Source organism: Tamandua tetradactyla, chromosome 9 (genome assembly GCF_023851605.1).
Source record: "Tamandua tetradactyla isolate mTamTet1 chromosome 9, mTamTet1.pri, whole genome shotgun sequence".
NCBI lineage: Eukaryota > Metazoa > Chordata > Mammalia > Pilosa > Myrmecophagidae > Tamandua > Tamandua tetradactyla.
Window position 1 is genome coordinate 95,450,437 of NC_135335.1, and position 24,642 is coordinate 95,475,078.

General features: G+C 36.9%; 1 long non-coding RNA gene across 5 annotated transcripts in view; it reads left to right on the top strand.

Annotated features, from left to right (window-relative positions):
* Positions 1-24,642, top strand: part of LOC143646216 (uncharacterized) — a 92,249-nt gene that overhangs the window by 26,818 nt on the left and 40,789 nt on the right. For 3 of the 5 annotated variants that reach the window (XR_013157384.1, XR_013157387.1, XR_013157386.1), the window contains exons 3-4: positions 17,856-17,905; positions 20,579-20,668. This is a non-coding gene — a long non-coding RNA (uncharacterized LOC143646216). Of the gene's footprint in view, positions 1-17,855; positions 17,906-19,705; positions 19,825-20,578; positions 20,669-24,642 lie in introns of all 5 variants that reach the window. The other 2 variants (XR_013157388.1, XR_013157385.1) reach the window with 2 other exon arrangements.

The following is a 24,642-nucleotide window of genomic DNA, read 5'->3' on the forward strand; positions in this document are numbered from 1 at the left end:
TGTATAAGAGAACTATTTTGCATCACCTCCTGCTGACCTCACCAAACTCTTGCAGCCAGCCTCTCCTCTCTCCCAGACCCTAACAATTTCAGCCTATAGCCCCACGCCATCCCACTGTAGTAGGAAGTAGCTAGAAAGATCTCAACACCCTACTATATCAAAACAGCTGGAATGTTAGGTCGGGGAAATAAGGGAAGGCTCTATGGCTGGAATCATGACGTCACTCTGGGAGGTGAACCTACAATCAAGGTCTTTGCACAGCAAACATCTATTTGTGGACATCTAACCACCGGCTAGCATAATAATCCTTTGTTTAATGTGCTGCCCCTTTCATGTCATCACCTAACCCCTGCTCTTAAAACCTGCACTCACCAAAGCCCGTGTGCAGACTCACCTCACTCCCTCTTGGGTTTGGTGAGCTCTGCCTGGGAGCTCTGCCTGGGAGCAGCCCAATAAAGCATGCTCATTTACAATCCTTTCATCTACTTTCTTTTCTCTCAAATACCTCACATCTTAAAACCTTTCACTTATAACTATTGACTCTTGCTAATTTCTAACTGGGGAATGGAAAAGGTGAAACATATTAATCTATTTTCTCATTTAGAACTGATCTATCATGGGAATTTTTGAATCTATGCCTGAAATGGAATACTAGTATGATTATATCTCTATTTGGACAATTGTCCTCAATCACTGATAAACGAACACATCAAATTGAGTGAAATGTTTATAGACAAAACCTATAAACAGTCTTTGGGGAAAACATTGCAAACCAGAAGTAAAGAGAGATGAGCTTAAATTGATGGAATTAGATCAATAGTTCCCAACACGGACTCAGGCTCTAAATCACAGGAGACTAGCTTTACAATACAGAATGTTGGGTCACACCAGGTCTACTTAATCACAAATACTCAAAAAGTGGGACTCCAGAATATTTTATTTTTAAAATCTCCGCAGATGATTCTGATACTGTCATTCATATATACTGGCACTTGGGCACCACTAAAGTGTATGCTCTGTAAAAATCAATGCATTCATTCATGCACCCATCCAATATTTACTGAGAAATTATTATATGTAAGGCACAGGGATTTCAATGAGAAAAAGATAGATAACTTCTCACTCTCAAGTGTACCATGCACCTTAGTACTCTTGGTTCCAGGGTATACTCTGATTGCAGGAGACAACATAGCACAGCCTGGAACTATGGGGCAGCCATCAAATGTTGGAGGCAGCAGCTCATGGATAAATGTTCAACCTCAAATCTTTCAGAATTTTTCCCAGAAAACTTTACAGGAGACCTTGGAAGAATCAAGCCCCTATTATTTACTACAGTAATCTCTATCACACATCTTTATGTTGGTGTTCTCCCCTTCCCTGTCTCATTCTTCCTGTTCCCTCATTCCAGCTTCCTAGGATCACCTCTAAATAAGCTGAACCCAAGTTACTATCTCAAGTGCTGTTATAAGGATAACCCAAACTAAGACAAAAATTTCTTTTCTTCTATTCAGGTCCTCGGTGAAGCAAACACTAAGACAATGTTATGTATGCAAGAAATTTCTTGGGGAAAACATCTGCAAGAAAAAATGAAACAGAGATAGGGAGAGGGGCTGATTGAGCAGTCAGACTGTGGTACAACTCTAACACCTATGAGGAAAGATGGTTGAGTCAGAAAGAACTTAGACTGATGCGCAGTTCTAAGAAAGTTTCAATAAAGCTTTTAGTGAGCCCTCAAGCCAAGGTACTGTCAAATGAGTCTTGCATCTTCCAGGGATTGACTAGCCTTATTATGTCTTCCTTATAGTAATTGACTAGGAGCAGTCACTAGGCGGTGTAGTCTTCGAGCAAATGCAGAGATGGATTTTAGAGCAAAGCACCTGGTACACCCAGTCAATTATACTCCCTGCAGTTGTAGATATGAAAGGGACATTGTAATATGTCATGCAAATCTCCTTCTCGGCCCAGGGTTAGAGAATAGTTTTTTCATGGATCCCATGGGCACTCTTCCTGAGGGGAACTTAAAAAAGTGCAATTAGTAGGATGAACTACATCCCCCATAACTGCAGGCAATCAAAGGTCCACAGCAGATGTACTTCCTCAGCCTTCTCCATTATCCAGTCTGAATTCCCCTCAGGTTCAGCATTCACATTAGCATGTCTTGGCAGGATGGTCAGATCCTTTATTCCTGAGCAGTCTAAACCTTGAGTAATCAACTATTTCTTGGGTTACATTTGAGGCATAGAGTATCTAAAGACACCCTAGTGAATTGCTTAGATTCCACTCATATTTCTCCTTCCTCCCATTGTATAAAATCAACCATACCTACACTTGGTGATCAGGAAAATTACTCCTACTCCTATGGTGACTTATCTTCTAACATATCATTTTTCAGATTCAAGGAATCCAAAGTGGTCTGGCAACAGTAGTAGGATGATTTACAATGTGACTCTTTGGGGACAAGGGTCTCCAATCATACAGAGCTAAGAGCTGTGGGTGTGGGAAACACAAAACCTCTAGTAAGTCATTGGAAGTGATGGTAAGTGGGGTTAATCTTGTTTCTGTCCTATATTTCTAGACTTATGCACTCCTTTTAGTGGTAACATAATTCCACAGAGAGATTTCTGATACTATATCCTGAAGGATGGTATCTAGCATAAGCTTCCATGTATGTCATCACTGATCTGGTGCTGAAACTGCCTTTGAGAGGCCTTTCCAGTGATTTGTGGGACTGATTGCCTCTGAATGGTGCAGAAAGAATACAATCAGTGTGTCTCATAGTCAGAGAACCATTTATGACCTCCTTCCCTGTAAAGCACATTGTCTACTTTTAGGCTCTGTTGTGAGTTCCTATGCCTTTGGATCGGGTATCCATAGGTTTTGAGAGCAGAAAAGTCAAATCTATACCAAGATAGTATCTTTCTCTTTGAGGATGAAACTCTTACCTTTCCAGAACAGAAGGGTTTCAATTTAGATCACTTATCACCAAGTGATCAGTTGGAATTCACAAAGAATAGTGGCAAATTGAGGGTTCGACATTTGGACCTGTTTCTGGAAAGTTGGGCATTCAGAGACATCTGTTTCTATTACCATAGCTTCTTTATCATGCCAATTGAACCAGGTCTGAGGTGGTCAGAGGAGGAGAGAGGTGCTGCTCCACCCCTCCTGTGTGACCTGAGGGCTCTGAGACATACTTGTTCATACAGCTCACATGTGTCTCCTGATCTTCCTTGAGTTCAATCCCCAATGCATCATTTTCCTTTTATTATGGATAGTTACAAGGACTGTCCAACTTTATTACCTGGTGAGTTCAACAAAACCCAACTCAGACACAGATAACCTCATCCACGTGGTTACATAAACATCCTTTGAAAAAGCCGCCACAGAGATTTAGTGAATAAAAGGACAAATTCCACTTGCTTTGAAGTGCTGGAGGGTGGTAGAAGCTGAAGAATGGCTCCACAAAAGCTGAATGTAAGAAACAGAAAAATGTAAGGTAGGAGAAGTCTACCCCAGACCACCAGTCAGTTCTTGTATATTCTACCCTTGACGTGGTCCTTGTGGTTTGGAGCCACGCAGAGGCAGCATAGCCCTGGGTCCCTCTCACCTTGAGCAGAGGTTGTATACTGAATCACAGCAATGATTTAACACTCCAGGCATAGCCCAGGCACAGTGACCTAAGTGTTCAGAGACCCAACACAGAACAGGAGCCACTTGAAAAGTGCTATATACAAAAGAGCCCTTAGCAGGGAAGAAAAAAAAGAGACTCTCCTATGGCTGGTAAAACCTGTTGTGACCAATTCAGTTTCACTCAGCTGGGCCATCTGAGGACAAAATGTGCTTTTCTGAAATGATTCATCATCTTTCTGGACTGAACCCATCTGGCTCCCTGGGGTAGGACATCTTAATGGGGAAGAAAACAGAGGCAAGAAAGCCTAAGTACAAAATAAAAGGTGGGAGCAGATTAAACTGCTCTAAGTCAGGGCAGGTCCAAGAACTGAAAAGTGTAAGGAAAATGGGGCAATATGTGAGTGAGATAATTTTAAAAAATCACTGGAGCTAGAGAGAAAGTTCTGCATAAAAATCAAACAGAACAGATGAAGATTCCTGAAGAGGAGATAGAAAAAAGGAATCTGTCTCCCAGAGGTGAAACAATTACATAAGAAGTGCAATCTTAAAAATTGCATTGCATATCCAGAGCAAGAATCAGATATAGAAGAGAAGAGAAAATCTGAACAGTTAAATAAGGGCTATTCTATAGGTCTAGAATAAGCTAGATCAAGGATTAATGAAGAGCCTTAACTCAAAAGTAATAAATAATAAAACCCTAGCCAAGAGGAAGAAATGGATCTTCAGAGTTAACCATTCAAGAAAATCAGATACCTAACATCAGCAAAACTCAGAAGCCATACAAAGAAATAGAAAGATAAGACTCAGTCAAGGCAACGCATTAAAAATTCAGAGGAGACTAATATGTTGGAACAATTAATCAAAGATATTTAAACAAATCTCCTAGATCAATTCAAGGAGATGAAAAATATGCATGAGAGATATAGGATATTATGAAGACAATGTGAAAACATAGCAAAGAATTTGAAAGTGTAACAAGAAAGAGATAAAGAAATTATGGGTGTTTAAATCACAATAGTAGAGATGAAAAATACACTAGAGGCATATAACAAATAGAACAGGTGGAAGACAGGACAATTGAAATAATATAGTGAGGAGGAAAATTATAGAATAGAATAGAAAAAAATTGAGCATTATCTAAGGAATTTGAGTGACAGCATGAAGCATACAAAAGTAGACATAACAGGTGCCCAAGATGGAGAAGAGGGGGAAAATGGAACAAAAAGAATATTGGTAGAAATAATGGCAAAAACCTTCCCATTGCCTATGAAAGACATAAATATACATGTCCAAGGAGCACAATGTACTTCAAACAGAATAAATTCTAATAGATCACTCCAAGGCACATACTAATCAGAATGCCAAATGCCAAAAATAAAGAGAGAATTTGGAGGTCAGCAAGAGAAAAGCTATTTTTCACATACAAGTGATCTTCAATAAGACTAACTTCTGATTTCTAATCAGAAACAATGTAAGTATGAAGGCATTGGTATGATATATTTAAAGTACTGAAAAATAAATGCTTCCAGCCCAAAATTCTTTATTCGGTGAAACTGTTCTTCAAAAATGAGGAAGACTTAAAGCATTCACAGGTAAACAGAAACTGAAAGAGTTCATCAACAAGAGATCTTGCTTATAAGAAATACTAAAAGGAGTTTGGTAAGTTGAAAGGACAAAACAGGAGAGACTGGCTTGGATAGTGTCAATAAATGAAGATATCAGTAAGGATAAGTAAAAGAAAAATACAAAACCTCATAGTGCTCTATCCTCAATATACAACTCTATTCTTTAATTCATGTAAGAATCAGTATGCAATTGAATAAGGAAAAAGCATATTTCCTGATAACAGACATGCAAAGAATAAAATGTTAAAATGGGACAAAAACAAAAACAAAAAAAGCGGGAAAATAAAGGGACATGAGAGCAGAGAACATGCATGCTATTGGTATTAAGTTGGTATTTGTTCAAGTTGGTAGATTACGAATATAGCTTCTGTAATATAAATCTCAGGGTAATAAAAAAGGAAGTATTGAAAAATATATACAGAATTTGAAATGCAAAAAGGCTCAGTCAGATACAACTAGAAGATCAGCTATACAGAAAAGAAAATTGCAATAAAGAAAAATATAGATTAGAAAAGACTTAACATCTAAATCTTAAAGGACAAAATAGGTGAAGTAGGTACAGAATATTAATGGGCTGAACTCCTCAATCGGAAGACACATGTTGACAAGATGAATGCAAAAGCGTTATTCAACTATATATTGTTTACAAGACATTTACCTTAGACACAAATGGGTTGAAAGTGAAAGAATGGAAAAAGATATTCCATGCAAATAGCAATAAAAAAAGAGCTGGCATAGCTATACTAATATACTAATATACGAAATAGACTTTAAGTCAAAAGCTGTTATTAGAGACAAAAAAGAACACTGTGTATCTACTAATGGGTAATCCACCAAGAGAAAAAATAATCATAAATATTTACGTAACTAACCATGGTGCTCCCAAAATACAAATACATGAGACAAACCACTGGCAACACTGAAGGAAGAAATAGACTTTTCTACAATAGTAGTCGGAGACTTCAATACACCGCTCTCATCAACAGACAGAATATCCAGGAGAAGATAAATAAGATTATGGAGAACTTTAATAATATGACAAATAAACTAGACTTGGCAGGCATATACAGTAAAATATACCTGCCAGGGTAAGATTTACATTCTTCTCAAGGGCACATGGATCATAATATAAGATAGACTACATACTGTGTCATAAGACAAGTCTCGATAAATTTGGAAAGAGTAAAATTATGTAAATCATCTTGTCTGACCACAGTAGAATGAAGTAGCAAATCAGTAACAGGCAGAGAACTGAAAAATTCATGAATAAATACAGAACTTAAATAACATTCACTTCAATAATTAGTGGGCTAAATAGAAATTACAAGGAAAATGAGTAAATATCTTGAAATGAATGAAAAGGAAAACACAACATAGCAGAACTTTTGGGATGTCACAAAGACAGTGCGAAGAAGGAAATTTACAGCCCTAAATGCTTAATTAAAGAAGAAGAAAGTGGTAAAATCAAAGACATACCTGCACACCTGGAGAAAAAAGAAGAAGAGCAAATTATCCCCAAAGCAATCATAAGGAAAGAAATAAACAAGATTACCTCAGAAATAAATGAAATTAGGAATAGAAAATGTAAAGAGAATTAATAAAACCAAAAGTTGGCTCTTTGAAAAGATCAATAAAATTGACAAACCCTTAGGTAGAACAACAAAAATGAAATCAGAAATGAGAGTAGCCACATTAATACTGACCCCACAGAAATAAAAATGTTCAAAAGAACAACTGTGCAAGAATGAATTAGACAACCTAGGCACATGAACAGTTTCCTTGAAACATATAAATAACCTACACTGACTCTCAACAGATAAATTATAAGCAAAGAGATTGAATCTGTCGTCAGAAACCTCCAAACAATAGAAAGTCCAGAATCAGGTAGTTTCACAGGTGACTTCTACCAAGCATTCCAAGGAGAGTTAATACCAATCCTGTGCAAACACTTTCAAAGAATTGAAAAGGAGTGAACACTACCTTACTCATTCTATTATGTCAACATCACTTGCGCTGATTTGAAAGGATGCATGTCTCCTAGAAAACTATATTTTAATCTAAATCCCATTTCATAAAAGCAGAATAATCATTATTCAATACTGTATGTTTGAAACTGTAATCAGATCATCTCCCTGGAGATGTGGTTTAATCAAGAGTGGTTGTTAAACTAGATTAGGTGATGATATGTCTCCACCCATCTGGATGGGTCTTGACTAGTTTCTGGAGTCCTATAAAAGAGGAAACATTTTGGAGAAAGAAAGTGATTCAGAGAGAGCAGAGCAGAATGACATAGCCATGAGAAGCAGAGTCCACCAGCCAGTGACCTTTGGAGATGAAGAAGGAAAATGCCCCCGGGGTGCTTCATGAAACAGGAAGCCAGGAAAAGAAGCTAGCAGATGACGCCATGCTTGCCATGTGACCTTCCAGATGAGAGAGGAACCCTGACTGTGTTCACCATGTGCCTTTCCAGATGAGAGAGAAACTGTGACCATGTTTGCCATGTGCCCTCCCAGATGAGAGAGAAACCCTAAACTTCATCGGCCTTCTAGAACCAAGGTATCTTTCCCTGGATGTCTTAGATAGGACATTTCTATAGACTTGTTTAATTGGGACATTTTCTTGTCCTTAGTAAACTAGCAACTTATTAAATTCTCCTTTGAAAAACTACTCCAGTTTTTGGTATATTGCATTCTAGCAGCTAGCAAACTAGAACATCATCTTAATGCCAAAGCCAAATAAAGATACTACAAGAAAAATAAATTACAGACCAATTTCTCTTATGACTATAGATATGAAAATCATCAGCAAAATACTTGAAAATTGAATCCAACAGCCCATATAATAATTATAAACCACGAAAAAATAAGTTATAACCCAGGTATGCAAGGGTGGTTCAAAATAAGAAAATCAATTTAATATAATATATCACATCAGCAAAATGAAGGGGATAAAACATATGCTCATCTCAACTGATACAGAAAAGACATTTGACATAGTTCAGCAAGCTTTCTTCATTAAAACACTTAAAAATAGGAATAGGTGGAAATTTCCTCTATTATAAAGGTCATATTTTAAATTCTATAACTAACATCATATTCAAGGGTGAAGAACTGAAAGTTTTCCCTCTAAATCTGGAACAGGGAAAATATGCTATTGTCTCCACTGTTTTTCAACATAGTACAGGAAGTTCTATTCAGAGCAATTATGCAAGGAGAAGAAATTTTTAACAACATCTAGATAAAAAAGGAAGAAGTAAAATTTTCACTATTTTTTCACATTATATGATCCTAAATATATAGTAACTTCTGAAAAATCATCAACAGATATATTAGAGTTCATAAACGATATCAGCAAAGTGGCAGGAATAAGATCAAAATGCAAAAAACAGTAGTGTTTCTATATTCTAGTATTGAGCAATCTGAGAAAGAAATCAAGAACAAATTCTGTTTACAATAGCCACTAAAAAAGTCAAATACCTAGGAAAAGAATCAGCCAAGGATGTAAGGGACTTGTATGCAGGAAACTACAAAACACTAAAAGAAGTCAAAGAAGAGCTAAATAAATGCATGGACATTCTATGTTCATAGATTGGAAGATTAAAAAGTGTTAAGATGCTAATTCTACCCCCAAAAGTTTTTACAGTTCAAATCGAATCCCAATTAAAATTCTAACAATCTACTTTGCAGAAATGGAAAAGCCAATTATCAAATTTATTTGGAGGTGTATGAAGGTCCAGAAAGCCAAAAACATCTGGAAGAAGAAGAATGAAGTTGGAGGGGTCGCACTTCCTGTTTTTAAAGCATATTACAAAGCTACAGTGGTAAAAACAGCATGGTACCGGCAAAAGGATAGATGTATTAACCAGTGGAATAGAATGAGAGTTCAAGAAATAGACCCTCAAGCCTAGAGCCAATTGATTTTGTCAATAATGCCAAGCCCACACAATTGGGAAAGAACATTCTTTTCAAGAAATTGTGCTGGGTGAACTGAATATCTGCATGAAAAAGAATGAAAGAGGACACCTATCTATTATCAGAAATGGAAAATAACTGAAAATGGGCCAAAGAGCTTAACATAAGAGCCAAGACTCTAAACTCCTAGAGAAAAATGTAGGGAAACATCCTCAGGGTCTTGTTATGCAATGGCTTCTTAGACTTTACACCCAAAGGAGAAGAAACAAAAGAAAAAAATAGATAAATGTGACCTCCTCAACATTAAAAACTTTTGTGCAAAAAGGCTTTTGTCGAAAGTAAAGAGACAACCTACTCAATGTGAGAAAATATTTGGAAACCACACATTCAACAAAGGTTCAGTATACAGAATGTGTAAAAAAAAATTCTTCAACTTAACAATTGAAAGACAAACAACCCAATTTAAGAAAAGGCAAATACTTGAATGGATATCGTTCCAAAGAAGACATACAAATGGCTAAAATGCTCATGAAAAGATATTCAACAGTGTTACTTTTAGGGAAATTCAAATCAAAGACAAAATGAGATGTCATTTCACTCTCACTATAATGAGTACTTTAAAAAAAAAAAGAAAAAAGAATGGAAAATTACAAGTGTTGGATGGATGTGGAGAAATAGGAACACTCATTTATTGTTGATGAGATTGTAAAATGCGCAGTTGCTGTGGAAGACAATTTAGCCTCAGTTCTCATGTACCTAGCAAAGTATATGCATTTTATCTTCCTGAGTGTGGTTCTAGAATTTGAAAATACATATTTTTCATACAAAATGCCCTCTCAAAGCAAGTCACCAGGTTCATCTGGTGTTCAATTGAAGAAAAAGCAGCAACTCATTTCATTACTGTAGAAAAACTGGCTGTATCAGACTTACTGAAAAATGCTGTATCAGTCTCATATGTAGCTCATTCTTCATGGATTTTCAAGGATAATTTTAATGTTGGGTTACTGAATCAGTCAGGGTTCAATCAAGAAAACAAAAATCACTCTACATTTCAAGCAAAGAAGGATTAATATAGGGATTGCTACAAAATTGTTAGAAGGGGTGAGAGAGCGTGAAGAAGAAGGTTGAATTTCCCAAAGATGAGGGACTGCAGCAAATCTGCTGGAGCCCTGCAAAATCTGGACTAATGTGTCTCTGTGCTGCCTCCTGACCACTCCACCAACTCTGGAATGTCCATTGCTGCTGTTTTGCAGGAGTCTGTGCTCCTCCGCCCCTTGGTTGCCACAGGACCACCTCTGGGACCTGCTGTTTTCATGGAACACAATGGCTTATGTCTTCCTCCTGTCTTTCAGTCTCTCCAATGGGCAGCCCCTTGGCAGAACACTACTAGCCAGGCATTCTGAGAAATGAAATTTTCAACCTTTTAGCCACATTTGTACAGGGTAAAGCATAGAAAGAAAAGCGTGTGTCAATAGTTTTCAGACAGTGGTTTTCAACATACATGCTAAAATGCAATTCCACTGTCTCCTTGGGGCTTTCTTTGATATTATGAATATAATGTTGGTTAATTAAGCTACAAAATTTAGACATTTTCTCAAACTTGTCATACTTGAAGAGAAAAGAATGCAGTGAAACAAGTTTAGGAGTCCTTGCTCACCACTATATCCCTAGTACCTATCACAGGGCTGTTCAAATAATACATACCTAATAAATATTCAGCTAATAAATGAATGTTTTCTTTCCATCAAGAATGTCCCATTTATTCACTCTCTTCAATCTCTCAAACACACCAATTTCCATGCTGATGGGAATATAAATGGTATGTTTCCTTTTGAAGGACAATCTAGTAAGATACATCAAAAGCACTACGAAAGTACGTATCCTGTGATGCAGTAATTCCACTTCTAAAAATGTATTCTAAGGAAATAATAGAATTAATATATCAAAATGGCACATTTATAATAGGGAAAAAATTGAAAACATATATGTTCTTTAATAGGAAATTTGTTAAATTATGATATGTTCCTAGGATAAGATATTATGCAATAATTTTAAATGATAGTTTGGTTGACATAAAAATATTTAACAGTGTTAGTGACTGAAATATTTCAGAAGAGTGCATATGTTTTCTTAATTTTGTACAAGTTAAAAAAATAAAGGAAATTGAATGTGTTTATAGGAGTACATTCTTCCATAATAGTGGAAATTAAAACAAAGGAGAATTAATAATGGCAGCAGTGAGAAGAGAGAATTTCCATCTCTACTTCAGCCAGCCAGTATCTCCTGAAGAATTCAACAAAAAACTTCACTGGAGCTCCAAGCCCACAGCCTGCTGTACAGATATGGACTTGCCCATCCCCACGGTTGCATGAGGTCATTCATATAAAAATCTCAAAATATTTGTCAGCTCTGTTTCCCGAGAAAACCTTGATGAAATAACTTTGTTACTGTGAGTGATTCTTGAGAAATAGTATCTTAAGGATAGGATTTCTGAATTGGTTTTGAGTCTTTTGGAATTGGTTCTCTAATCTAATTAGATTCAAAAGCACTATTGACTGTATGAATCAAGAATCAAGATGGCAGTGATAGCCTATGGTCTGTGTTGGCCATAGAGATACACAAAATATCACCACTGGATAAAGCTACTCAAATGCTTACAGGATGTGCCATTTAATATATGGATACAGTGGCAAAAGTAAAGAATAAACTCAAGGATTCAAATTCCCAACATGCATAGCAGATAGGAAAATTTCTAAGTGTGCCGTGAAATAAAATTTTATTTCATGTAGTTGCAGACTTGAGATTTCTGAAAAGGAAACCCATATTCTTATTGTGCAAGTGGCTGAATTACAACTTAAACTAAATTCCCAGATTTGCAGGGTGTCTGCTGTTAAGATGAAGGCATTGACTGGAAAGGAATGGGTTCCTGAAAATTGAAATGGGTCATATGGTTTGGAAATGATGGCAGTGGAGACTTTGAAACCCTAGATTCATCTCAATCTTTGCCAGATAAACTGTAATGGTCTGCCCTGAGGAATCTGCCATATAGCCTCCACTTAAAGAGGTTGACCTTGCTGTACTGTAGCCACCTCCTCTGAGGAAAAAGTCCTCACCCTTCTTACTAAAGAAATTAATCCTGTTTTACCAGATGAAACTAATGGAATTCCCTGAGGTAGTTGGCTTGTAAGAAACCCCCACCACCTCTTTTTTCTACCATACCTATGACTAGACTAAAGTCCCAATACACCTCAAAAGGTGAGATACAAAGTGTGACCCTTGAGGAGGTAATCTGCACTCCAAAAGGACTGCATGATTTTTCTAATTTATATAGACAGAAATCAGGGGAATATGTGTGGGGATTATATTAAGGTTGTGGGATATTGGTGGAAGAAATATATTGATATGGGCACACTAAGCAGAGATTCTGGATTCAATGTTGTAGCTCAAACAGTTAGAAAGGGCTCTAATAGCTTGTTCAGTTGGTTGGCTAAAGCATGGACTGAAAGGTGGGCTATTGCCTAAGGTCAAAAAGCCAGAACTGCCCTGGTATGATGTAAATGAGGGAATACAATGACTTAGAGAAATCAGAAGATCGGAAGGGATTTATCATGTAGAATCTGCTCACCTACCCCAGGAATGTCCAAAGGGCATATTTTGCATGAGATTGTGAGGAATGAATTTGTGAGACTAGCTCCATCATTCCTGAAGATATCTGTGGTTGATCTTTTCTGCAGTCAGATATTACTGCAGGAACTGCTGCCACTGAAATTCAATCCTTAAACCCAATATGGTTGATCAGATTCAGTTTGATAGGAGTCAAGTGGCAGTACTTAACCACCAAAGACAAGATGAGACTGGCTACCATAATAGATATCAGACTCAAAACAGTAATTAAAATACTCCAACTTGCAGAGACCTATGTGATGGCTAGTAGATAATGGGTAACTACTTTAGGGTAACTAAAAGTAAAATAGATGTGAAGTCTACTAATTCTTACTTGATTTATATAAGCAGAAGAGTTCTAGGTCAATGGAACAAGAGCCTAACTTGAGTTTCAAAAGAAGAGAGTCACAGCCCCTTAAATCAATTCCTAGACTTGAGACAGTTCACAGAACCAAAGCCCCTTGAGTGAAAGAAAGGCCAGATCCTTTTGGGTGAAGAACCCTGGTATAGTGCCCAAAATCTGTACAGTTAATCTTCCTCCCAGTCTTCCCTAAAGAGACCAGTGACCCTTTACCAACGTAATTGTGTGCTAGGGAAAAGGAAATGATCATACATTTTGGGAATTATTTGACACAGGCTTGGAAGTGGCATTAATTCCAAAAGATCCAAACATCACTGTGGTCTACTTGTCAGGATAGGGAATTGAGAAGGTCAAGTGATCAATGTTGTTTTAGCTCAGATCTATCTAACAATGGGTCTTGTATGTCCTTGGACCCATTCTGTGGTTATTTCTCCAGTTCTGGAATGCATACTTGGAATAGACATGGTGAGGAATTATTTGAATCCCCACAATGGTTCCCTGACTTGTGGAGTAAGAGGTATTATGGTAGGAAAGCGTTGCCATATATGATGGTTTGAAGCTGTGTGTACCCCAGAAAATATGGTCTTAAATTTAATCCATTCTTATTAGTGTAAATCTATTTTAAGTTGGATCTCTTTATAAGGTTACTTCAGTTAAGGTGTTTCCCACCTCAATCTGTGTGGGTCTTCAGTATATTACTGGCATCCTTTATGAAAGATAGAAATTAAGGGAGAGAGAGAGAAAAATCCATAGAAGCAAGAAGCTGAAATCAACAAAAATTGGAAAAAAAATGGAGACACCAGAAAGCACCACTATGTGCCTTGCCATATGACAAAAGACCCAAGGATCGTCAGCAGCTGGGAAGAATGCATTGCCCTGATGATGCCTTTATTTAGACTTTTTCCCAGCCTCCAAACCATTAGGGAATTTATTTAATTAAACCCAATCCGTTTCGTGGTATTTGCTTTGAGCAGCCTGGGAAACTGAAACACCATGTGACAGAGGACCCTAGGACAAAAGATCACAGGCAGCCATTCCTCATAATATCACAGTCTTCAGCAAGAAAATATCTTCTTGATGACACCTTGAATTGGACTTTTTCCTAGACTCAAAACATGAGCCATTAAATTCCCATTGTTTAAGCCATCTCTTTACATGCTGTTTGCACGAGCAGCCTAGGAAATTAAAACACCCCTCCATGATGCAATGTGTTCTTTTATTTACCATCTTGACTGAGAGGCAATTTCAGAGGTTTCTTCTTCCCCAATATGATATTGCATCATATGAACCCGCTGGTGGTTACCTTATCTGCCAAGAATACCAATTCCTATTATACATTCAACAATTGGAAAAATGATCACTGTGTATGTCCACAACCCTGCAGGGTCATTATAAGCCAGATTTTAGACAAGCATCTTTAATTGTCCCATAAACCCCTTCTTTAATAAGGTGGCCATAATGATGCTTTATCTCCAAGTGTCAATGTTAACTCAGACCCTATGTTCAGTAGTCTTCAGAATGTTTGGGTATTCTTTTCCCAGTGTGTATAGTCACCCAAGTAAATACATTTTTCTTTGGAATAAATTCTGCAGGAATCATCACAGTATTCACTTGGCATGGTGTTTCATGGTGCTTGGGGACTTATAATCCATCAAAACTAATGACAAACTAATAGTGAAAGAAGTACTTTGGTACAATCATGTTTATAATTTTTTTAATTTTTGATTTTAGTAACATATATACAACTTAAAATATCCCTTTTAACCACTTTTATGCATGCAATTCAGTAGTATTAATACATGTACAATATTGCGCTACCATCACCAACACCCATTACCCCAACTCTTTCATACTCAAACAGAATTTCTATGCCTATTAAATAATAATTCCCCCTTTTAACAGGAGATGACAAGAGAGCATGATGGATTTGGTTTATGAGCAAGATTGGAAGTAAGAAGGAAAAAAAGAAAGATAAAATTTTTAGAAAGAAAGTTGAAATGTCCTTTTTCTTGGGAAAGAAAAAAATTGATGTTAGAGACCCTCTGCAGAGGCCTATCAGGAATTGGAACATCTTTCCTTTAAAGAGGCCCCTGCTGAGGCAGAATATTGCTCATGTATAAACATACATAATTTCAACATTTTAATAAAGATTCCAAAATAAAGTTTTCATTATATCTTATTCATTATCAGTGTAGGGGAAATCCTTTCTCAAATGGTATTGGGTAAACTTTAGCATCTGCAAAACAGCTGGAGAGAAATCTTGTACTGACACCGAAGACACACCAGGGTAAAGAGTTAAGGATTATCTCACAACAGTCTGGGTGTGGCTTGTAGATTTCAATGGCACTTTGAGAAAAGGATAACACTTTCCTCAACTGGGTTTTCTGCCAAGCTGCTGACAGCATTTGTACATTTGCATGTAGAACTAAATCAAGAAGTCTCTCCCAGAAGCTGGAAGACCATCTTGGGATAAAGAAATTGATACTCTGTTCCAGGTCGTCCTTGTGGTTCAAATGATATGTAATATGTCTGAAAATGTGCTGGGGACCAATTCTTTGCCAATCTTTAAAGGGCAGGTCAAACCAATGTTTATTAATGGACTGAAAAACCTGGTATCTGCTGGAGCCTACTCATGGATCTCCTCACACTGTTTTCATATCTTTAGAGAAGACAGAAAGCTATTTTTAAATTCAACTTTGAGATGAGAAACACTCTTTCAGGCCTTATTGTTCCCCGCAGACGTGACTTTTTGATGAGAAAATTGTCATCACCTCTGAACAAAAGGTTAAAATGGTGCATCCAGTGAAATGAGGATGTGAAAGTATTTTTTAACTCCTGTACTAAATTTCAGATTATTATCCAACGGAACACACTAAGTTTGTTAATATTTTATTTTGACCCATCCAAGATTTTACCATAATTTTATTGTTAAAATTTAGAAGGGGAAATTCAGCGTCGTCTCCATCATTGGAGTGTATGATCATATAGAACACGCTGGAATTCTAAGTGTACAGGTGTATATTCATGCTTACGCTGCAGGCAAGAAAACAAATAGACATGATATAAAACAAACCTTCCTATTCTTGATCTGCTTCTATAATCTCTCTCTCCAACAAGGTTATTTATTCATTCATTAAACCAATATTACTGAACACCTATGTGGACTAGGCATTGTTTTTTTTCCAGGCATTATTTAGGCACTGGGTTTGCAGTAACAGACAAAAAAAAAAGTCTTTGACTAGCAAAATATAATAGGTCAGATGGCAAAAGTGCAAGGTAGAAAATTAAGCAGGATATGTGGATAGAGGATGATGGAAAAAGTCTTCTTTTAGAATGACTCATGTAAGAACGTCTTTCCTGAAGCCATGGTCAGCAAGGTTATGGGTAATTTAGCCACTTTCTTGTCTGAGTTTTTAAGGGACTCATTCAAGCAATGGATATCCAGCTGAATGTAGCAATACTGGCTTTGGGATCAGCTCTTCTGTCCAAGAGGTCATTGTAAACTCTGCTTAGGCAAAAATAATGATGTTCATCAGTGAAAAATGGCACTGGCTAACCTGTAGAGCTAAATGGGGGCAGAGTGAAGCTTTGCAAGCTTTACAAAGGGCAGCCATTCTTGCAAACTTCTTGTCTCTTCTAAACTCATGTATTATCTCAGTCTCCTGTGTCAAAGTTGTGAGAAAGTAACATGTCAAGATAACAATGGAACAAGATAATGGGTGTAAAATGACAAAAAACAGGAAACATCTTCCTGAATGATTCCAAGTTTTATTAAAAAGAAAGAAGAGTAAGTTAAGCATAGAAAAGGCAACTGAAATTGTAGTTCAGCAATTATGAAATGATTCATGATCTTTGCCCAGGTTAGAATGCAGGCAAGTTACCAGAAGAAATCCTACCTGATTAATAAAGTAGCTGAGAACAGGGTACAGTGAACTGAAACAATGAGAGCTTTAAATGACATATATTTGATGAATGACTCACTTGGATGTGCCTCCATGTATGTAATCATAATCTTAGTTCAAACACAGGAAAAAATAGACTCTGAATAACAGATCATCAGTGTTCTAGTCTAAACTATAGAATATTTTATTCAGAATATGTATTTCATAAGGTATTTTTTGTTGCTCTTTAGAGGATACAAAAGTATATTTTTCATTCCTTTGATGAGATTGAGAGAGTATAATTGCATGTTTTATGATGAACAAGAACAAAATAATTTCCAGCCTAACAAAACAGGACACATCTTGACAAGGCAGACTAATAAAGAAAGAAGAAGTGTTGTTACACTTATTGAGGGCATATTCAAATTCTTATATAATTTTAATTTTATTGCCTGATTACTTGAATATAGGACTTATTTTTCCTCAAATTCAATGAAAAAATTAAGTATCAGAAATAATTAATTTGAAGCAAAAGTCTCTAACAGTGAGATAAATTATAATGACTCACTTTTATTCAGCTGTTTCCAGGAGACAAAGGTTTGGCATCTCTGGATGTGTGTGCCATTTTTTTTTTTTAATTCTGTTTTCCTTTGGATTTCTCTGAATTTTTCAAAGTTTCTGCTCTAAATGTCTATCACCTATATTTATTTGAAAATGCTATATTAAAGATAATAATTTTCATACATATACTGATTTACATCTGTTTTCAATTAACTTCTTCCTGCAGGTTCAAGTTCAAACTCTTATGTCTACAACTAATTGTTCTCTAATTGACAGGTAGGCATATAAATATTTAAAGAGAATTCTTTTTCAGCTTCCTCAGTCATCTTTTCCTAAAGTTAATTAACATTTCCATTTCCTTCTCCCTGCCTTCCATCATATTATTCATCCTAGCCATTCTCCTACGGATGAGATACATTTTATAATAGATTTTCTCTTACAAAGTAAAGGACCAAACCTGAATGAAGAGCTATGATATTGTTTTCTTAGGAAGATAAAATCTATTAACTACCTAAGATAGCAGTGGCTTTTCTAGACCTCACTTCACTAAGTGGCTTTATTTTGAAGTTTCAGTTTGTTTAAACACTTGCATTTGATTTACATCTATAGGATTAAGCTATTTTCCCTAAGGTTGTCTTATGTAATTGGTTTTTCAGCCACATCTTAAATAAATGTATTTTATTTTCAACAATTTTTAGGAATTTTAAATCTCAGTTCATTGAATCACATACATCTCCTACTGCCAAAATGTTTAAGTAAGTTATTGCTTATTCTTTCTTCTAACACAGTATTTATCTTGTTGAGGTCCAGGTTGCCCACATATGTGGTAAATGATACATTCTTGCACAAGTTAACGTTGAACATGTTGAACACATCAGAGTCAAGGAAGTATTTATGTTTATCTCAACAAACACAGGTTCTTAATCTTAATCCACATCCCTGTAAATGGGAACCCATTGTAAATAGGACATTTTGAAGATGATTTTAGTTGGGTGGTTGACTAAATCAGTGTGGATCTTAAGTCAGATTACTGGAGGATTTATGAACAGATCTGGGAAATTACAGAAGCCATAAAGGACAAGACATCACCACATGACTGGAAGCAGAGATACAACCAAGGAAACCCAAGGTGTGCTGGCAGCCAAACCAGAAGGCTGCAGGCTCTGGGAGAAAACAAGCTTTGGCTATATCTTGAATTTGGAATTCTTCTAACCTTAGAACTGTGAGCCAATACATACCTGTTGTTCAAGCCAAAGCTATTGTGTAGAATTTGTCATAGCAGTCTGGCAAAAGAAGGCAGTTTAATAAGCTGGACATTTTGATGATTATCCTTGTAATTCTCTTAACAACTTTTAAAAACGTGTGTCAGTTTGCTAAAGCTGCCAGAATGCAATATACCAGAAATGAATCAGCTTTTATAAAAGAGATGTGGTAAGTTACTACTAATAAATACTACTATTTTGTAGTATTTGTCATAGCAACCTAGCAAAGCCGTAGCATTTTTAAGTCCTAAAAATGTCCAAACTGAGGCATCCACCAAAAGATACCTTGACTCAAGAAAGGCCAATGTCTTTCACACAGGAAGGCACATGGTTGGCATATAGTTCCTTGATACTAGTTCATTGTTTCTAGCTTCTGATTCCAGTGGTATTCTCTCCAAATGTCTGTAGCATCTCACTTAGCTTATCCAGGGCAAAACCCTTGATTTTTTCTTTTAGCTTTACATCTCCTGGGTTGGAGATTTCTTTTCTTAAAGCATCTGTGTCCTGGTTTCATATAGCTTCTCTAAGCATCTCTGTTGACACTCCAAGCATCTCCAAAGTATGTGTCTGAGTTTTCTCCAAAAAAGTTCCTTTGTATTGGCTCTTTTAAGGACTTCAGCAAACTAATTATGACCCACTTAACATGGACAGGCACATCTCCATAGAAATAATCTAATCAAAAGGTCATACCCACAATTGAGTGTGTCACATCTTCATGGAAACAATCTAATCAAAAGGTCACACCCACAATTGGGTGTGTCACATCTTCATGGAAACAATCCAATAAAGAAGTCCCACCCTACAATATTTGCAGGTTTAGAAGAACATGACTGGGTTGCTGAGAAGATGGCAGAGCAGGGTGGATTGAATTCACTTCAACTCCTTGGAATAAGACAGCAGATGGGGAAAGAATGACCTGGACTGTGGCCCCAGGTGTGATAATCAAAGAGGATCTCCAGGGATTTGGGAGAAGGAGTAGAGTGGGGGTATCGGAATGGGAACAGTGTGGTGGGACAAATTGACCAGGTGTGCTGCACTGTGTGGGGAAATGCAGATCCACGGGAACTGACCATTCCTCCACTCCAGCCTGCCCCAGCTCCAGGCTGGGAAAACTCCCCAAGAAGCTTTGCAGCTGGGAGTGCCCATGGGGAGTCCTGAGGTAGGCTGAGCCACCCACCAGGAAGGCTGAGCCTCCAGGTGCTGGGAAATATTACCTGGCCGGGTGCTGGGAGGGCAGGTGTGGTGGTTGGAAGAAATGCCTGACACCAGGTTCTGGGAGCTGGCTGATCCTTCAGGTGCTAGGTGGATCCCCCATCCCACATGCCAGGCCCAGTGGTCCTGCTACCACAGACTGGGAGCAGCTCCCCTACCATACACACCATCTGCCAACAGTCAGGGAGGTGCAGGTTTGAGGGAAGAAGTGCCTCAGGATTGTAACCCATAGCTGAGAAGGGGTAAGTGCGCACCGGCTAACTCCCTATCTACCTAAGTTTTTTTTTTTAATGCACTTGTTCCCCTTTTTTAAAAAAATATATTTTCCCTATATATTTTTATTAGTACTATTAATGTTATTTATTTTTGTGTATAATTTATACATTTATATTTTTATTGATTACTTTTATTTCTTATTATATATATTATTATATTGCATTTTATTCATTTATTTATATCTTATTTTATTTTTAAGCTTTCTCTCCCTTCTGTGGGCACCAGTCTTGGTTCATTGCAATATATCTTGAGGTGACCACTTCTGACTTTGGGGCCTACTACCGTTGAGGTGAGTACTTTGTTGTTGTTGTGTGCATGGGCTGGGAATCAAGCCCAGTTCTCCCACATGGTTTACATGTTCTACCACTGAGGAACCTGTGCACCCCAATCTAGTATTTAGTAGGCCTTCAAAAGTTGATTTCTATCCTCTACATGAGATCTGGGCCTTGATTTTGTAGAGAATAACTGACAAACAAAGTGCAAAAGGAACCAAGTAAATACAAAACTTTAGATGAGTGAAAGAAACTAAATTGCAAAATAACCTTATTAAGATAATCAAATGCCCTGAACACAACAGAAACATCACAAAGCACGTGAAGATCCAAGCAGAAATGTCTAGTCAAATGACCGAATCAAAACTCTGGAGGGGACACAGAATATGGGAAAACTATTCAAGGATATTTTAAAGAAATAAAGGATAGCAGGAAGACACTAGAAGAGCATAAAAAAGAATTCAAAATATTAAATAGAAAATGGCATATCTCACAGAGATGAAAGTTACAGTAGACCAAATTAGAAATATACTAGAGACATTCTATAACAAATTCAAAGAAGCAGAAGGAAAACTAAGTGAGCTAGAAGACAGAAAATTGAACTAAAGGGCACTAAAGAACACATGGCAAGAAAGATGGAAATAATGGAACAAGATCTTAGGGAAATGATATATAACAAGACTCCCACAAATATAAGAACCATGGGTGTTCCAGAAGGAGAAGAGGACAGTAAAGGGCTGGGAAAGTTAGTTGGAGACATGATCAGGGAAAATTTCCTGTGCCAGTTTGTATATATTATGCACCCCATAAAAGCCATGTTTTAATCCTGATTCAATCTTGTGGGGGCAGCCATTTCTTTCGATCCTGATTCAATATTGTAGAATGGAAACTATTGATTAGATTATCTTTGCAGAAATGTGACATGCCCGATTGTGAGTGTGATCTTTCTATTAGATGGAGAGGTGACTCCACCCATTTCAGGTAGGTCTTGATTGGTTTACTGGAGGCAATGGAATATTATGAAGCAGAAAGAGGAAATGAGGCCCTGAGGTATATGATAATGTGGATGAACCTTGAGGAAATAAGTCAGACACGAAAGAACAGATACTGTATGATTTTACTATTACTACTCTAGTAAAGTAATTTCAGTGGTTACACTGTAGAATATAGCAGACTTAGAAATACACAAAATCTAGAAGTAGAGAAAAGTCTACTCAAAGACGCTGAATCTAAACGTAAGGGAATGGATAGAAGCGATGGTAGCTAATTAGTGATTTTATAAGTAACATGGCCATATTGAAGATGAAATGATTGAAAAGGGATATATAATACCATGTATCCCACTAATTAAATCTTCAATTATAAATAAGTTCTTACATGAACTATTTCAAAGGTTATATTTCCAAGGTTTGATAGTGTAGAAAAAGTCAATAGTAGAGGATATAGAGGAAAACCTAAAAATGGATGCTATGGCCAATAATTAACAGGAAGACATCAGCAGTACCACAGCACTACCATGGGCAAATAACTGGGGGAGGGGGGTGGGCAGGAGGGCATGGGACAAGTGATAAGGGGTAGTTCTGATTTTTTTTTTTTAACTTGGGCAGGCACCAGGAATCGAACCTGGGTCCTTTGGCATGGCAGGCAAGAATTCTGCCTGCTGAGCCTGTGGCCCACCCAGTAGTTTTGATTTGATAGTTGGTTATGATGTTTGCTGAGATTGAGAGTACTGCTGATTGTACAGCAAACAATGACTGGTTTGTTTATTTTGAACATTACTGGTAGAAGAGACAAAGAGTGCAATGACTGAGAAGCAAAATGGTGAACTATGATAAATATATGTGATGGATTAGGGTGTGGCTACTAAAAGGAAGGACATCGAGTGGCACACAATGACCTGAATAAACCTTGGGGACAATGTGTCCTGCAAAATAAGCCAGCAACAAAAAGAGCAAGTATGCTTAGGTTTCTCTCAGAAAATACTTATAAAAAAATGGTAGTCTGGATTGTAAGCCTGGATAGCAGTCACACTTAGCCTGAAGTTGTAAATGTATTTCTAGATTCTGAGACACTGAGCTATGTGTGTAACAGCTGGTATTTTCATGGGATTTTGAGTAATTCTGTGACACCTAAGACCCAGAATGGAGTGCTGCAGACTTGAAATTTAGCATAGCTATATATAACAAGCTCAAGTAACTGAAAGAGAAATCAGGCCACAATTTGAGTTTAAAATGGAGCCAGTCTGACTGGGTCTAAAGTAAATTATAATACAGGGTAGAAGATGAGCGTATGTACTCTAGACCTTGACCTACTGCATGAGACCAAAGGCAAAGAGGTTTATTATGTCTAGAACCTAAACTTTCTGTAACACATAATCTAAACCACCCTGTCTGGGTAGCTTATTTAAACAACCCAAATTCCTAGAGCCCAGAATGGGAACGAGGCCTTATATTTCTGTATAAATTAACATAATACCAGAATACATCTCAGACTATAATGGTTTGATAAATAAAAATATTGCTAAAGTCTCTTGAGAGTCTGAAGAGGGAACATATATATATCTATTAATATTAAACTTTTAAACTATCTATTAACTATTAAACTTTCCCATTAGGAAACCTCAGACAGCCTCTCAACCATTGAGGAGTCTTAAGAAAATAGGCCAAGTCCTGGATTTTGAGGCTTATCTTCATGAAATCTTTGTCTGTAGGTAGGAAGCAAAGACCACCCATAACAATGCTTAGAAATTGCTTCCAGGAAGCCTCTTTGTTGCTTGGATGTGTCCATTCTCTCTCTAAGCCCAACTCTGTAAAGAAAGTTACCTCCCCCCTACATGGGACATGACATCCAGAGGTGGAAGTCTCTTTGACAACGTGGGGCATGATTCCTGGAAATAAGTCTGACCTGGTATCATGGGATGGACAACATCTTCTGTACGAAAAAGGGGAAAAAAGCATAATAAAAAAGTTCTCAGTGGCCAAGAAAGATCAGAGTGAAGAGACTATTCTGCAGGCTAATCTTAAGCAAGCGTCAGTTAGATAGTGCTAATTGCCATGGTTTGCTAAACCCCAACCAACATCACTCTTGTTAACACTTAAGAACAGTTAGGGCTCTAACTGAAACTATATAAAGGTTTCATACACTAGATTTGCCTTCCTGGAACCTATAGTTCCTGAAGGATTCCTAGGTCAAATAAATCCACAAATTTAGAGGGACCAGCTTCTCCAAGATTGTCAACTAATGACATCCCCAGTTCCCTCTAGAATGGGAAAAGGATTAAATGAAAAAGAGGAGGTATAATAGAGAAAATAGAATTTAACGAATGAGTATAACTGCAGAATCATTATGTTAATATTCCTTCTAGCCTCTGGTGTTTTGGAGTAGGTAGAAGGAAAAATTTGAGATGGTGGAATGGTAGCCCATGACAAACTCTGAGATCTGTTCTGTAACAGCTTGTTGAAGTGTATTTTGAAACTGTTTTTCTTTTTTTGCTTTGTATATATGTTATATATTTTTTCTTCTTTAAATTTAATTTATTAATATTTTCCACACTTCTTTTGATGAAATGCATATAAATTTCATATACATTTTTCCTTTTTTAACTCTTTTATTGTATAATATAACATATATACAAAGCAAAAAAAGAAAAAAGCAAGTTTTCAAAGCAGTCTTCAAAAAGTAGTTACAGGACAGATCCCAGTTTGTCCTGGGCTACCATACCATCCTGTCAGATTTTTCCTTCTAGCTCCTCCAGAATAAAGGAGGCTAGAAAGAATAAATCTTTTTTATCATCACAATTGACTTTTGTTTTCTTTTTTGTGGAAAATGACATATATACAAAAAAGCTATACATTTGAGAGCACAGCACAACAATTAATTGTAGAACAGATTTCAGAGTTTGGTATGGGTTACAATTCCACAATTTTAGATATTTATTTCTACCTAATCTAAGATACTGGAGACTAAAAGAAATATCAATTTAATAATTCAA